Source organism: Cetorhinus maximus, chromosome 1, assembly GCF_964194155.1.
Source record: "Cetorhinus maximus chromosome 1, sCetMax3.hap1.1, whole genome shotgun sequence".
In the NCBI taxonomy this organism is placed as follows: domain Eukaryota; kingdom Metazoa; phylum Chordata; class Chondrichthyes; order Lamniformes; family Cetorhinidae; genus Cetorhinus; species Cetorhinus maximus.
The window spans coordinates 144,163,934-144,181,857 of NC_135879.1; positions in this window are offsets into that span (position 1 = coordinate 144,163,934).

Here is a 17,924-nt window from a genome sequence, read left to right on the forward strand (position 1 = left end):
TAGTTTGGGAGTACTGCATTGTCAGAGGTGCTGTATTTTAAAAGAGATATTAAACCCAGGTCCTGCCTGGCACTTGTTAGTGGAGCTAAACTAAAATTTGGGTCCATCTTGTGCTGAGGACTTCATTTTGTGATGAAAAACAGTGTCTGCAGAAATCAATTGAAGCAGACAGTATCTGGAACATGTCCAAACAACTTCAAGGTCCTTTTTAGGCTAGTAGAAGCTAGAGACATAAAGATAGGTCGCTGTTCATTGGGGAACTCTAGCTTCTGGCAAATAAATTAATCTATCTCACATCCGCATAAGGTGTTGCTTTTACCTTTCCTGCAGATATAAATGGACAGACAGATTGCATCATAGATGTGGATGAGTGAAGGCGGTGGATCTTTATCATAGAGACAGCAAGTCTCTACAAGGCTGAGCTTATAGAAGCTAATGTAAATTAAGGATAAAGGTCTTGTGACAGATATGATGTAATGGCCTATAGCTAAGTGAACAGTGACTGAATAATTGTAATGCAGAGTGAGGTGGAGTGAGGATTAACTACACTTCTATTGAACTCAGCAACTGTAACGTTACAGGCCGTAACCTCCGAGCTCCCCAGTGTCGGATTTGGGGGGTACCCCAAATATGCGCTCAGGAATCCCTCTGGGAAGTTCCCAGGTAAGGGTTTGCATGGCAATTGCCCAGAAATGCACACTTCCTCTGGATAATTGCGCTGCACCGGGAAGCAGTCGAAAATGCTGTTTAAATCGCAAACTTCGGATGGTTCCGCCAGGGTTACACCAATAGTTACCCAGAAAAAGTTAGAAGAATTAAAACCTCTTCTAACTTCTGGGTAACTATTGTAAAGACCCAGACCGGCCCCCCATGGGACTCCCCCGACAGCCTTCACGTCTCAGAGGACTCCCCCACCTTGATTAACCACCCCCCTACAGTATTCCCCACCTTCAACCCGCCATGGGACTCCCCCCACCTGCACGGGACTCCTCACCTGACAACACTACCTGCAGGCCCAACCCCCCACAGTCCCATGTCTGACCCACACCCCCCTCCAAATGTCCAACCTCCCCACCACCCTCCGGATGTCCGACCCCCTCATCTCCTGATGTCCGAACCCTCAGCCCTCCCACCCTCCCTGAATGTCTGACCTCCCACCCCCTCCTGATGTCCGACCCCCCATGCCCCCTAAATGTTCGACCCCCAAACCCCCAAATGATTGGTCCGCTGCACCCCCTCCCAATGTCCAGCTCCCCCAACACCATCCCCGATGTCTGACTCCCTCCCCCACTTTCCCAGCCACCCTCCGAACACCCCCACCCCCCAGATCCTTTTCACTTATCTTAGGCATTTACCTTCTCCCTGGCCTGTCAATTTCAACGGGACTTTTAAACTTACCTGCTTTACGGCAGCTGGTGCTGTAAAAAAGGGGGCGTGTCCTCCTTCAATTCGGCAGTGCTGGACTTCAACGCTGGATTTCGGAGACAGCTGTGCTGCCCGGCCTGAGTTGGAAGGTCGGGTGAGACAGGCACGGAAGAAATTTGGCGTAGTAAGTGGGCACGGAGTGGCAATCAGACGCTGATTGCTTCTCTGAGGAAGTAACAGCCTTAGGTTTTCTGAAACCTGTCCATTGCCACATGTTGTCTGTGAGTATCATTTCCTCTGTGAATGAACAAGTGTCTCAAAGTCTCATTGCTGGCACAAAGATAATGGGCAGAATATTCTGTGCCTGCTGGCGTTGGGCATCATGGCAGGTGTGAGCAGACAGTGTGGTGGGAAGGCCAAAAAATCAGTTTCATGACGTTGTGAAACCAATTTGCGATTGCCTGCTCCACCCATCAATGGTGGGCTATGTTTCCCACTGCTGCATGTTGGGAACTTCATTGTAATATATCAGCATATCATTATAAGCCCAGTTCACCAGAATCAACCCCCACGTTGGATCATCCGGGCACCATCATGCCAACGTGTTTCAAAACTGAACATAACTGAAGTGCACTTGGCGGACCAGCACTTCACTCGAGGTTTGTTTGCCTACTTTGCTTCTGGGTCATCAGCGCCAGGATTCACAGACAGCATCACATCACCTATAGAGGGCTCATGGGCAGGTCTCTACTTACAAGGCAAGCCGTAAGGCGAGGGTGGCTTTTCAATGGCTGCAGGGCAAGGTCTTGCTTGGGGAAGGGGGAGAAGTGGCCTCAGGCAAGGGAAGAGGTGGCAGGGCGAAGGCATTACTGGGGAAGGCGGGTATCCCAGGGTGTCTATAGGGGCACAAGTGTCCCCAAGAGGGTGAGGCCTGAGGAGGCAGTCTCCAGATGAGATGAGGCCAGATGGAGATATGAGGGTCTGTGAGAGTGAGTGGTAAGAGATGAATATGTCTAGTGAATGTGTGAGTTTAGAGTGATGAGGTGGTTGCGAATAAGAGCCCGCCCGCCATCGAAACGGCGTGTTTCCGGGTCATGTATGATTAATGAGGCAGGATCGGGATGATATGGCGTGAACAGCCACCATTGCAGCCGGTGAGTAAAATGTTCTTTTTCCCTTCCGCTACCACACTTAGTGCAAATCTGGGATGATGCCACCCAATGACTCCAAGCTTGTCTCTCTGGTATTTCTAACACTGAGGTTCTGAGGTTGTGAATGTTACTTTATAGATGACAGTCCCTTTCTTTCTTCCTTCCTTCTTTACATATCTACTTTCCAGCTGCAGTCACTGATATCAACCAACAGCAGGAAATCTGGTTGATATGTTCGTTCCCTAACCCAAGGATACTTGGGCCCTTGAGAACAGACAACTAAGCATAAGGAGGGAAGTGAAAGTGGAATCACCCTAATCTGTATGGCAGTGAAATTGCCCACTGAGATACCAGGAAATGGCCCAGAATTTCTAATCTTATCTGAACTTTCTCATAGTTCACTGGGGGAGCATGGATTGCATGAATAGAGGATTAGTTAGTTAACAGAAAGCGAAGAGTAGGGATACAGTAAATGCGTCAATTTTGGGTTGACAAACTGTAACTAGTGGAGTGCCACAGGGATCGGTGCTAGGGCTTCAACTATCTACAATCTATATCAACGATTTGGATGAAGGGGCCGAATATTTGGTAGTTAAATTTGCTGATGACACAAAGATAGGTAAGAGAGTTTTCAAGAGGACATAAAGAGTCTATAAATAGACCAAGTGAGAGGGCAAAAATTTGGCAGATAGCATTTAATGTGGGAAAATGTGAAGTTGTCTACTTTGGCAGGAAGAATAGAAAAGCAGAAAACAATTTAAATGGAGAGAGATTGCAGAACCCTATGGTACAGAGGGATCTGGGTGCCCTGGTACATGAATCACGAAAAGTTAGTATGCAAATACAGTAAGTGATTAGGAAGGTAAATGGAATGTTGCCTTTATTGCATAGGGAATGGAGTATAAAAGTAGGGAAGTGTTGTTACAGCTGTACAGGGCCTTAGTGAGACCACACCTAGAATACTGTGTACAGTTTTGTGTCTCCTTACTTAAGAAAAGATACAATTGCGTTAGAAGCAGTTCAAAGAAGGTTCACTTGACTGATTCCTGGGTTGAAGGATTATCTTAGTTGGAAAGGTTGAGCAGGTTGGGCCTGTTTAGAGTTTAGAAGAATGAGAGACAATCTTATTGAAACATATAAGATCCTAAGGGGATTTGACAGGGTGGCTGCAGAGACGATGCTTTCCCTTGTTGGGAGTCTAGAACTAGGGGAGACAGTTTAAAAATTAGGGGTCTCCCATTTAATATGGAGATGAGGAGAATTTTTTTTGCTCATAAGGTTGTTAGTCTGTATGATTTTCTTCCCCCCAAAAGCAGTGATGGCTGGGTCATTGAACATATTCAAGGCTGAGTTAGATAGATTTTTGATTGACAAGGGTTAACAGAGGCAGACAGGGAAGTGGAGTTGAGACCACAAACCGATCAGCCAGGAACTTATCGGATGGCGGAGCAAGCTCCAGGGGCCGAATGGCCTACTCCTGCTCCTAGTTCTTGTGTTCTTGTGAAAGAATATGAGAACTGATTATAAAACAGGGAAATTCTGAAACATAAAAAAGGTCAAGAAACACTTTCTTGCTTCTGATCATGTTCATTAACATCCTATTCATATGAAAGTGACGGCAAAATGGGCTAAATTTTATTAATGCCATTCATGATAACAACATCTGTAAAGCTAACACAGTCCATGTACTGCAATGCAAAAACCGGCATATAATTCATCACTGTGGCCTGTACAGTTACTGTGTTGAATGAGTATGAATTTAATTTCAATAATTCTGTCCCATCTTCATTCCAGAATTCTACGGCTGTCTACGCATTGGAAAGAATATAAACACACAGCACAGGAAGCATCAATGCTTTGGTTTAGACTAAGAAAAATGCTTCAAAACAGGGACTCAATGTATAGTAGTAATCCAAAGGCCTGGACTAATTATCTGGAGTTCAAATCCCACAATGACAATGCAGAAGTTTGAATCCAATTAATTAAGTCAAGAAATGGCTAGGTGTATTGGATACACCAAAGTTTATGGGCCCTAATAACATCCCGGCTATATTGCTGAAGACTTGTGCTTCTGGTCTATCCATGCCCCTGGCCAAGCTGTTCCAGTACAGCTACAACACTGATATCTACCTGACACTGTGGAAATGTGCTGAGCTATGACCGGTCCACAAAGAACAGGACAAATAAAAACTGACCAGTCTACTGTTGACCATCAGCAAAGTGATGGAAGGGGTCATTAACAGTGCTATCAAACAGCACTTGCTCAACAACAACCTACTCACTGATGTTCAATTTGGGTTCTGCCTGGGCCACTTGGTTTCAGATCTCATTATAGCCTTGGTCCAAACATGAATCAAAGGGCTGAATTCCAGGGGTGAGATGTGCGTGACTGACATTGCCAACAAGGCAGCATTTGATCAATTGCTAAACCAAGTAGCTCTTGCAAAACTAAAACCAATGGAGATAGCAGGGAGATCTCTCCACTGATAGAAAGGCAAAACAATGTCGGTAACCCCATTTGCATGCATTAGCATGTCATTCATGCTCATTGAAAGGTCACCTTGCCGGAATTAAGTTCCTCCACCAAATTAAGTTCCCGCTAGCAAGAATTTAGAACGTTCAGTTTGACGACTGAATATAAATGGTGTGCACCTGGCGAGCTTCACCTCTTCCATGATTTTGAGATCAGTAGATGCTGTTTTCACCTTCTTGGGTACTGCTCATAACTTCACTCCTATTGGGTGCTGGCAGCACAAGCTGTGCCAAGGCTGGAAGTTAGGGGGAGTGGGCGGGGGTGTTAGGGTAGAAGAGTAGAGTGCAGGATGGACCTGGGAGGCAAGGTAAAGGAGAGCAGGGAGGGAGGCTGTCTGGGTGCCCTTTAAATATGGTGCCTGGACCATTGATCCCATGAGGTGACAGGGAGGGTGACTCGCTGCCCACCCCCACTATGAGATTCACCATGCTCCACACAGATGCATATGTATGCGGTCTCCTCTACATTGGAGAGATCAAACGCAGACTGGGTGGCCACTTTGTGGAACACCTTCGGCCTGTCCGCAAGCATTACCCAGACCTTCCTGTTGCTTGCCATTTCAACACACCATCCTGCTCTCAATCCCACACGTCCATCCTTGGCCTACTGCAATGATCCAGTGAAGCTCAACACAAACTAGAGGAACAGCACCTCATCTTCTGATTAGGCACTTTACAGCCTTCCGGACTTAACATTGAGTTCAACAACTTCAGATCATGCACTCTCTCCTCCATCCTCACCCCCTTTTCATCCCCCCTTTTCAATATTCTTTCTCATTTCTTAATTTTTTTTTTCATTTTTATCCACTTATTTTTATTTATTTTCGTTTTTATTCATTGTTTTATCCCCACCTTTTCTCCTATTTTCAATCTTTTTTCCCACCACCATCCCCTCCCCCCACCCCACCCACACAAGGGCCATCTATCACTTGTTCATGTTGTTCTTTCCAGAGTGCTTACCCTTGTCCTGCTATTATCACAGTCTGCTTTCTTGCCTTAATGCCACTATCAGCACCTCCTTTAGCCAGTATCACTATAATTAACACCCCTTTGTCCTTTTGTCCATGACATCTTTTGCAATCTCTCCTTTGCCTCCACCTATCACTGGCCTTCTATCCAGCTTCACCTGCTCCACCCCCCTTATACAGTATAAATTTAATTACATTTTTACTTCTCTTTAGCTCTGAAGAAGAGTTATAAGAACTTGAAACGTTAACTATTTTTTCTCTCCACAGATGCTGTTAGATCTTCTGAGTTTTTCCAGCATTTTCCGTTTTTGTTTCAGATTTCCAGCATCCGCAGTACTTTGCTTTTACCTTTGCATAAATAATGAGCCCGCCAAACTTAAACTTCAAATGGAAGATTCTGCTCAGTTATTCCTATGGATGTGTCTTATCCCATTTACTAAATCCATTTACCAATCTGCCTTTGAAACTGGCCATTGGGGAAGGGTCAGGGGTGAGGGGATGGTGTGGGTGGTGGGAAAGGTAACAGGAAGAACCATTTTATGTTAAATCATTAGAAAATACATCGCTGCTCTATTGGAATGTCGTTTTCTGCCATTGCACATCTTCCATCACCAAAGAAACAGCATTTGCTAGATCAGTAGATGCTTCTGTGAATGTAACCCTTTCTTTCTATCAGTGAATGTCAACAACATATGCATTAGAGTGCACTATTCTTTTACTGGTGCTCAGTTACACTCACAGTGGGTAGTGCCGGTCCATTTAACTCCCATTTAGCATCAGCTGAAAATTTTGTAATTCAAGGCCTGCTCCACATCTCTTTACCCTCTCTATTTGATTCAGTTTTATACATGCAAAAAGTATTTTCTTTATAGTTGTTACATTATATAGTGTACTTTTGTCTTTGAAAGGATAGGACTTCCTGTACCCTGAGGATTTAGGACATGCATGCAAACACCAAACTGTTACAGACTCAATCATGTTAAACTGATTGCAAGTGACTTCAAAGTAATATCTGTTCTGTAGTATGTCCTACAGACTTTTTTTTACATAGGGGTTAGTTACAAGATAAATCCGGTCATTTGTTGAATGCAGTTGTACTTCCTGCTGGAACCTGGAATGTTGCATTTGGAGGAGTTGTTCACAGGCCGGTGATGGTTACACTCTGCTGGGATCGAGGGCTTTTTTTAATTCAGTTAACAGTTTCCTGAATCAAGTTCTGTTGTTTAATTTTTAAAAAATTCTCCTCCTGGTTACTGTGAATTTTTATTTACCTCCTCTCTGTTTTGGTCTCCCCTACCACTCACAGCTGGCTAATGGTTGTTTTGTCAGACTGCAACCCCTGGTGATTCACTTATTACACAACTTTGTTCCAAATACTCCTTCCAGATGAAACAGTGATCTGTTTATACTTCTTTCAATTTAGTATACTGTGCTTGCTGCTCACCATGTGCTCTTCTCTACGTTGGGGAGGCCAAATGCAGATTGGGTCACTGCTTTGTGGAACAGATCCATTCAGACCGCAAGTTTGACCTTGAGCTTCGGGTCACGTGTCGTTTTGATTCTTCACTGCCCACCCACTCCCACTCTGACCTCCCTCTCTCAGCCTCCTACACTGTTCTAACGATGCTCAACAGAAGCTCAAGGAACAGCAGCTCATCTTTCAATTGGGCACTTTACAGCCTTCTGGACTCAACATTAAGTGTAACAATTTCAGCTCATAAGTGCTCATCCCAGTTTTTCAGATGGCAGCTATTGGGAGTGATTCTCATATTGCCATTTATAGATCCTCTTAGCTCATCTTTTGTTTCTTTACTTCTACCATTACCATCTCTGTTTGCCTTCACCATCATTCCTATGTCAATTAATTCCTCCTGTATTCCATTCTATCACAGACCTTCCCTTTTGTTCTTTTGTCCACCTTCCTCCTTTCCCTGCCTCTGGGCTTGTTTTAAACTTGTTACATCTTGATATTTTTCAAGTTCTGATGAAAGATCATTGACCTGAAACATTGAGCGGAATCGTCCCAGATTTGCACACAGTGCAGCAGTGGGCGTGAAAAAATTTGTTTTATCTGCCAGCCGCAATGGTGGCTTTTTGTGCCGTATCGTCCCCTTCCTGCCTCATTCATCATGCAGCCACAGGAAACACGCCGTCTCGCTGGTGGGCGGCCTCCAGTTTGCCCACCATACTGTTACCTCGCAGCTTCCTCATGCAGGGCGCTATGTTTAAGCTGCAGCCGTGTGCACACTTCTCAATGCTTACAACCCAGGACTGCTCCAGTGAAAACATGGCCCCAAAAGCTAAGAAGAGTGCAACCCCTCCCCACTCTCGATTCAGTGATGCATCCCTGGGATGCCTTCTGGATGCCGTGGAGGCCATCGCGATGTCCACTACCCCCACCCTGGCCGCAGGAGGCCCATCAGTCTCACCACTCTGCTTGGGAGGCGATGGCAGAGGTGGTCAGCGCCAGCACAGTGTTGCACAGAGGTCAGCCATCCAGTGCAGAAAACGGATGAATGATCTCATCTGTGCAGCCAGCGTATGGCAACCATCTCATCACTCTAAACTCACACACTCACAAGCCCATCCCACATTCACTGGCATCTCACTCACTGCCAGCTCAAGGGGCATCATCACTCACTCTCTCACACATACCCTCACATCTCTATCTAGCCTCATCTCCTCTGGAGACTGCCTCCTCAGCCCTGCCCATCTTGAGGCCACTTGCACAGATCAACATGTACCCCACACCCACACACACCCTGGGATACCCGCTTTCCCCAGTAATGCCCTAGCCCTGCAGCCTCTTCCCTTGCCTGGGGCCACTTCTCCCCCTTCCCCAAGCAAACCCTAGCCCTGCAGCCATTGAAAAGCCGCCCACGCCTTACAGCTGGTCTGGTAGGTAGAGACCTGCTTGTGAATCCCCCTAACCGTGGTGTGGTGCTGCCTGTGAAGCCTGGCGCTGATGACTGCGAGTGCTGCCCGAAGCAAGGTAGGCAAACAAACCTCAAAGTCCTGAGTGAAGTGCAGCTCACCAGGTGCATGCCGCCTTTGTACAGTTGTGAAACATGTCGGCGTACAATCACACCAGTTTGCTCGGATGGCCCAGCATGGGGGGGATGATTCCGGCGAGCAGCGCTTATAATTAGATGCAAATGTATTGAAATGACGTTCCCGACATACGACGGCAGGAAACAGGGCCCGCCATTAAGGGACAGAGCGGACGATTGCAAACTGGTTTCACGACAGTGTGAAAACAATTCTGGCCTTCTCGCCATATTATCTCCCAGCCCCGCCATGATGCCTGACTCCAAAGGGTCAGAAAATTCCACCATTAACTCTGTTTCTCCCACCCTCAAGTTGCCTGACCTGCTGCATTTTTTGTTTTTCATTCAGATTTCCAGCTGGTGGGGGTGGGGGTGGGGGGGGGGGGGGGGGGGGGGGGGAGGGGTGGCGAGGGGAGTTGCAGGGTGGGGGGGATGCATTGTCAGGATGTGGGGGTGAACAGTATTGGGGTGCAGGGGTGGGACTAGCAATGTTGGGATTGTGAGCATTGTTGGGAGGAGGTGGAGGTGGGGGGTGAATGGTGGCTGGGGGTTGGGTGTTAATTGCTCAGTTTAGGTAAATTCTCAGGCTTTCCCAATACAGCTCCCATTGTCAACCCAGGTCCTACGTCTATGATTACCAGCGGGAGAAAGATGGGGTAAGTATACTTATAATGAGGGCATCAAGCCTAAGACTCCTACACTAAGTTCAGTGTCGGACATGTTCTCGGAGTGGCTGAGGCAATCCTGAGCATTAGAAGTTTAAAATTCCGGGTTAATACTGCACATGTATGTGGGTCGGGACTCCTTAGCATCCCAATGTGCAACAGTGCAAACGTCTCAACATTCACTGCTCTGATTGGAAGATCCAGCCTGCGTTTCAGATCAATGACCTTCTATTAGTATTTTCATTGCTGATCTGCTTTATAGTGACACGTTAGTAAATGGTAGAAATGAACAACTGGGTCTGCAGTCTGGAAATATTGGGCGGAATGATCTGGGCCGACTAGCAACAGGAAACTTGGGTGGGTGAGAGAAATTAAAGCTTCCCCACCAAATTAATTTACCCACCAGTCAGAAATGAGAACGTTCACATTTACGCATATAAGTGGCGTGCACCTGCTGAGGTTGGCTTCTTCCAGGGCTTTGGAGTGAGTAACCACTGCTTTGCCCTTCTTGGGGACCACTCAAAAATGTCAGGCTCTTGACTGAGATTAAGTGCTGATAGGCCCAAGCTGCATGAAGGCTGGGCATGGGAGGCAGGACTGGTGGGAAGGGTGGAGTGGAGACTGGACAGGGAACACAGGCTGTGGGGGAAGAGTGGAACGGAAGCAGTCCAGTAGGAAAAAACAGTAAAAACTGGGAAATAAGAATACTGGTCTGAACTGTTTTTTCCTTCTGGAAGGGCATGGTAGGGAGGGCCAGCAGGGAAGGGTGGGAGGCTGCCTAGAGAAAGAAGACAGACTGTCTGGGGAAGGAAGACAGACTGTCCAGGGCACGGAGGGGGCGCTGTATGGGCCAGGGAAGGAGGCAGCGAGGGAATGCGAGGTTCTGGGCACGTGGGATGGAGGAAGGACCTTTCATGTTGGGTTTGGGGGCCCTGCACGTTGGTGGGGGAGGGGGGTTTCGCGTTGGGATGGTGGGAGGGAGATTGTCCTAGAGGGCAGGGTTGTTGCTGTCCATGGTGGGGTTGAACTGAGGGCACTGGGCAACAGAGGGTACAGTCACATTGAGAGGGGTGAATGGGATGTGGTAGAGTGGAAGGTCCAGGATGATAGTCAGGCAGCTGAAGATTTGTTAAGGGTGGTCATGGAGAGGGGAGAGGAATGGTTATACTGGGTGGATCAAGGGTGATCGGGGGGAGGCTGGTGAGTGACAGGGGGAGGGTAGAAGGCGGGGGAGCATGTTTAAAATGTGACGTGCACCATTTTTTAAATGTCTCCTCAAAAACGCAGGTGGAGTTCAAGCTGAGCACAATTACTGACCAAAGGGACACTCTAAATTTTATGAAGGAGCTGGATGAGAACCATGCTCAGCTGTGTTCTCCTTTCCATGGTGAAGCCCACACAGCAGCAGATTTTTCCCCTTACTCAAGGGACTCATAACATCGAGATCCCAGCAAGTAACCTCACCTCATGGGATAATCACCCAGTCCTTGGCAGAAGTCTGGTGAATTTTGATTGTAATCCTTTTATGCGAGGTCAATCCTTTGCTAGGTAAGGAGATGAACAGGATGGACAATACATCAGGTGAGGCCTCACTAAGGCTGCAGTCAACTGCTCCCGGATCTCTTCAATTCTACACTCTATCTCTCTTGCAATCACCTTGACAGTTGCCTCCTTGCTTGCCAGCTGCACTGGCATGTTAACTCACAGTTACTTTTGAACAAGGGCAGCCAGGTCTGTTTGCCCATCCACACTTCTCATTATCTCACCACCTAGGAAAGGCTCTTGTTTATTTTCCTCAGACCACAGTGGAGAGACTCTTGTTTTTGACTCCCATACTCCATCAGCCATGTTCCTAGCCACTCACTTAGCCTTTAGGCCTCTTTGCAACCTCCTCATGTCTCATGTCAGGACACCAGCAGGATATGTAAGGACTAGACTGCAAACGCTGCGCACACAGCGTTCTAAGAGGGCTCAAAACTGGGTGAGCAATAGCTGCTGGGTTGCCTGGTACATGTCTAGGCCACACATTCAAGAATGCTGGCCAAAGCTGAAACATACTCATGTCTGAATACTCAATGACGACACTACTGATGATGTGAGACAATAAATGGTGTATCAATAGAACCACATCATCAGAATCTGATTGGGAACAAAATGCAATGCCCTTCATTCATCGCGACCATTGCAGCAACCAGCAACACCTTTTTTTATTCATTCATGGGTTATGGGCATCACAGGGTAGGTGAGCATTTATAGCCCATCCCTGATTGCCCTTGAGAAGATGGTGGTGAGCTGTCTTCTTGAACCACTGCAGTCCAGGTGGTGTAGGTACATTCACAGTGCTGTTAGGGAGGGAGTTCCAGCATTTTGACCCAGCAACAGTGAAGGAACAGTGATATATTTCCAAGCCAGGATGGAGAGTGGCTTGGAGGGTGTGTGGCAAGTGGTGGTGTTATCATGGCATCTGCTACCCTTATCCTTCTAGGTCATAGAGATTGCAGGTTTGGAAGGTGTTATCTAAGCAACCTTGGTGAGAGCCTGCAGTGTATATTGTAGATGGTGCATATTGCTGTCACTGTGCATTGATGGTGGAGGGAGTGAATGTTGACGGTGGTGGATGGGCTGCCAACCAAGCGGGCTGCTTTGTCCTGGAAGGTGTCAAGCTTCTTGAGTGTTGTGGGAGCTGCACTCACCCAGACAAGTGGAGAGTATTCCATCACACTCCTGACTTGTGCCTTGTAGATGGTGGACAGGCTTTGGGAGTCAGGAGGTGAGTTACTTGCCACAGGATTCCTAACCTCTGACCTCCTTTTGTAGCCTCAGTATTTAGATGGCTAGTCCAGTTCAGTTTCTGGTCAATGGTAACCCCCAGGATGTTGATAATGCGGGATTCAGTGATGGCAATGCCAATAAATGTCAAGGGGCGATGGTTGGCTTCTCTCTTGTTGGAGATGGTCATTGCCTGACACTTGTGTGGCGCGAATGTTACTTGTCAGCCCAAGCCTGGATATTGTCCAGGCCTTGCTGCATTTGGACACAGACTGCTTCGGTATCTGAGGAGTCACGAATGGTGCTGAACATTGTGCAATCATCAGCGAACATCCCCACTTCTGACCTTATGAAGGTCATTGATAAAGCAGCTGTAGATAGTTGGGCCTAGTACACTATCCTGAGGAACTCCTGCAATGATGTCCTGGAGCTGAGATGGTTGACTTCCAACAACTACAACCATCTTCCTCTGTGCGAGGTATGACTCCAACTAGCAGAGTTTTCCCCCTGATACCCATTGACTCTAGTTTTGCCAAGGCTCCTTGATGCCACACTCAATCAAATGCTGCCTTGATGCCAAGGGCAGTCACTCTCACCTCACCTTTGGACTTCAGCTCTTTTATCCATATTTGGATCAAGGCTGTAATGAGGTCAGGAGCTGGGTGACCCTGGTGGAATCCAACTGGGCGTCAGTGAGCAGATTATTGCTAAACAAGTGCTACTTGATAGCACTGTTGATGACCCCTTCCATTATTTTACTGATAATCAAGAGCAGACTGATGGGGCGGTAATTGGCCGGGTTGGATTTGTCCTGCTTTTTGTGTACAGGACATGCCTGGGCAATTTTCCACATTGCTGGGTAGATGCCAGTGTTGTAGCTGTACTAGAACAGCTTGGCTAGGGGCGCGGCAAGTTCTGGAGCACAGGTCTTCAGTTCTATTGCCAGAATTGTCAGTGTCCATAGCCTTTGCAGTATCCAGTGCCTTCAGTCATTTCTTGATATCGTGTGGAGTGAATCGAACTTGCTGATGACTGGCATCTGTGATGCTGGGGACCTCAGGAGGAGGCCGAGATGAGGAGAAATTTTTTCTCGGAGGGTTGTACGACTTTGGAACCCGCTGCCTCAGAAGGCCGTGGAGGCAGAGTGAGTGAATGTTTTTAAGGTGGAGGTAGATAGATTCTTGCTGGGTAAGGGAATCAAAGGTTATTAAGGGTAGATGGAAATGTGGAATTTGAAACACAAACAGATCTGCCATGATCTTATTCAATGATGGAGCAGACTTGAGGGGCCAAATGGCCTACTTCTGCTCCTATTTTGTATTTTCTCATGCTCATATGAATGGTTTGCTAGGCCATTTCAGAGGGCAACTAAGAGTCAACCACATTGCTGTGGGTCTGGAGTCACATGGAGGCCAGACCAGGTAAGGATGGCGATTTCCTTCCCTAAAGGACATTAGTGAACTCTTGAGAGGCACTAACCGAGACTGTACTACACCGGCTCTCTTTGGATTGGGTTTCCGGTGGAAACCTATTAAGAAGAGTTAATTCCACCTTCTTGACCCCTGCAAATGGCAGCAGAAGGTTTTGTGATTTTAACCATCAAGTGTCATTTAAATGCTGCCGACCCACGTCTTTCCTGCATGGGTTGCGGAGGGGGTGGAAAGCTAGAGTAAGGGTCATTTGCCAAATTACATGCAACTTATAGGGAAGCGGTTTTGGGAGGTTCTTGTGGAAACAAAGTGGGAGTGGGCGGGGTAATCTAGATCAGGAGTGGCCACGGCTTTCCTTGTGGGGCCTGGATGGTCGGATTTACACCTCACCTGATTTCGTTTCCATTCACTTAAATCCAGCAAGGATGTAAAGCAAGCTGTTAATTTGCAATCACACTTTTCTCACCTGATGATAAAGGGCTAAAATTAATCCTGGGAGATCATGGGTGAAATTAGTGCCCGACTACTTCAAAGGTTGACCCACTGAAGCACTGAAATGTCATGTTAACATTGAAAACAGGTAAAATTAAATACTGCAGGCAATTAGCAACTCCAGAATTAAGAGGCGTCCATAAAACCTGAGCAAGTTAGGACAAGTTCACATCCAACCACGTCAGACAGCTCACACCAACTTGGTGGGCCAAGGAATAAGTAGTTCCTAGTTTGTTCATTATTGAACATATTGGCAACCAGCTTCATAAAAACAAATATCACCAAATATTACCAAGTTACTAAAAAGTCTTGGGTTCATGTGAATGTGTTTACCATGTCTTTTGTTTCTCAGGGGTTGGGGAGAAAGTGGGAAAATAGCTCCAAGTCATGTGTCATACTTATTATCACATGCATGGGAAAGAATAAGTGACATCATCCTATTGGGTGTTTGTAAAATCAATAAAAGGTTTGCCACTTCATTTTTTGCTGAAGCCAATTTCTTCTGCCAAATTGGTGTAAACATGCTTCACCCTGGGCATGGGAGAGTGGAAATTTTGGACAGGAGCCACTTACACAGGACTTCTGCTCCTTTTTCTGGCCAGCATAATTTGTGCTACATTTGAAGGATGAATAAACATTATAGAGCTGTTCAGCAATGTGCAGCTGTGTTATACCATGCAAATGCGGGTACCTGCCTAAAATGTGTAAATACACCTGACCCCAGAAATTGGAAAAGGGTCAGAGATGATGATATTGATGAGTGGAAAGCCCACCCCGATGTGGATGTGCTTTCCCTGGCCCCTCAACCCCTGCCCTGCACACAGTACAGCAGAGAGAAACCCACCATCAAAAATCCCTTTAAGTGTTGGGCAGCATATGGATAACTGTTACTGTTGTAGATGTAATCTTACATATGTGTAGCTGGTTCCATATAAGAAATCAAGACATATAGCATCCCACTTATCCCAGTCTATATTATACCCTTTCTAGAAACATTGTATGGTTCCCATGTTTGCTTTGCAAAGAGGGGTTACTGTACTACTAAGTGGCATGAAATTGCACTTAGAAAGTTTGATCCCAAGGGACATAGGCCTTTTTATACTGACATACTGTTTATAGAAAGGTAACAGCTGACAAGTGCAGTATTTATTCTGCTTCAAAAGGTTTTCAGTGAACTAGCCCTTTAAAGCTGACCTTACCAGTCCCCAATCTCTTATTAATCCATGTTTAGAATGACAGATCGACCTGTTGCCAAGTCTCACCCGATGAGATAACGTCAATTCAAATAAACATTGAGAAAACAAGCATTGAACTACATATAAAGTATTTTCCCAAAGACTTTCTATAGCTGATGCTGAAAGAAAACATGCCGTTTGTGTCAGCCTGTTTTGTTGCCTTTTATTGCAAGAGTCATTCCTAATCTTGTACAATACATTTTAATGCTTTCTTAATATCACACACATGGGCTCATCAATTGATATACTTGTGCTTATAAATTTAGAGAATCAGTTATACTGCATTTTAAAAGTTAAATATTTTTGGAGTGGGTAGCAGAATGGCAATGGGTGAACATATTTGGATGTGCTGCTTCTCCAAGCAGTTCAGTCGGGGAGCACATCCATAATTCTTCACATAGCAAGTTCCTGGGCTTGGAAGGATGTCATGGGGAAGCCTGAGAAAAGTGAAGGGCTTTTCCGCAGGTATAGTAGGAGAACTGAAGCTGTGAAGGCCGCAGAATGAGGGAATATGAAATATTTTTACAGGCAAAATTAGTTATAGATAAAAAAATTGAAAAAATACAAACCTGTGCAAATTTATTCCAATATTTTGCTTGCACTAGAGCACAGGCTTTTACTCTCAAATTTAACAGCTAAGTGTATATTTCTTGTTTGCTTTATATCTGACTAGAGTGTTGCATTGAAGAAAGAAATTCAAAAGTATTGGTTCTCCCTTAATTCAGGCAATCTAAGCGGCAGCATACAACACTTATTGCCAGTCAGCATTTGTGAAAATGCACATGGGAAACAATAGGGGGAGCTGTCTCTTCATTCTGTACATTGCGGGGAATGGGAAACAATAGACCACATTCACATTCAGACCACACGCTGAACTCCCCCACCGTAAGCATCCTGGATCCTTCCTTGCCTGCATTAAGTGGGGTTTTAAGTACTGCAAAATGTGGATTCACTCAGTGAAAACACTGCAATTTTTTTTCATTGCCTCTAATGTATGTGGTTTTTTCTTTCAATTCTTGTAGCTTGTACAGCACCAAAGTACATAAAGGGAAAATGCCATGGTGGTAATGATGGTATATGGAGAGGTTCTCATTACTTTAACAGTGACCTGGCATGACCTGCATCCTTTAGCCGATTGAACTTTAATATTTACTTGAGTTATTCTCAGCATTTCCATGCCCACCGTTATAAAACAGTAACTGCCAGTGAAGGTATGAGCAGAAAATGAAAGCAAATGTGAGGACAAACAAATAAAGAGAAAATGAAAGGGGGTTCTTAAATCATAAAATAATACATGTTACTGGGAAAGGAGTATTTTTTTTGCATGTCTTTTGAGTGGATTATATACCTGAAAAGGAAAAGTTTGCAAACAAATTATATAGTACCTTTCATGACTGCAGGCTATCTCAAAGCACTTTACGTCTAATGACTTCTTGAAGCGCAGTCACTGTTGTAATGTATAAAATACAACACTCAATTTGAACATAGCAAGCTCCCACAAACAGCAACGTGATAATGTTTTTGTGTTTTATGAGGTGCTAAATATTGGTCAGGACACCAGGGATACTTCCCTTGCTTCTCTTTAAAATAGTGCCAGAGGATCTTTTACATCCACCTAAGAAGACAGATGGGGCCTATGTTTGGTCTCATTTGAAAAGCAGCAGCTCTGACAGTGCACCATTCCCTCAGTACTGCACTGGAGTATCAACCTTGATTTTTGTGCTGAACACTTGGATGTGGTATTTGGTTCCAACCTTATGATTCAGAGGCAAATGCATTACTAACTGAGTCACAGCTGACACTGCAGGGCTATGGGGGAAGAGGCTAATTAGATAACGCTATCAAAGAGCCAACACAAACAGGAACATAGTCTCCTTCTGGGAGTTGAAATAAATCATGGCACTGCGGGTGGCTCAGCTGCACAAGGGGGTAAGAGTATGAGTGCAAGAGCAATAGTGGTAGGAGACTCAATAATGAAGGGCGCAGACAGGCACTTCTGTGGCTGTAGACGTGATTTCAGAATGGTGTGTTGCCTCCCTGGTGCCAGGGTCAAGGATGTCACAGAACAGCTGCAGGGCATTCTGAAGGGGGAGGATGAACAGTCAGAGGTTGTGGTTCACACTGGTACCAACGACATAGGTAGAAAGAGGGAAGAGGTCCTGCAACAAGAATTTAGGGAGCTAGGTATCAGATTAAAAAGTAGGACCTCAAAGGTTGTAATCTCTGGTTGAGGGAAGGGCAGGACTGCAGCTCAATATTCCAGGGTATAG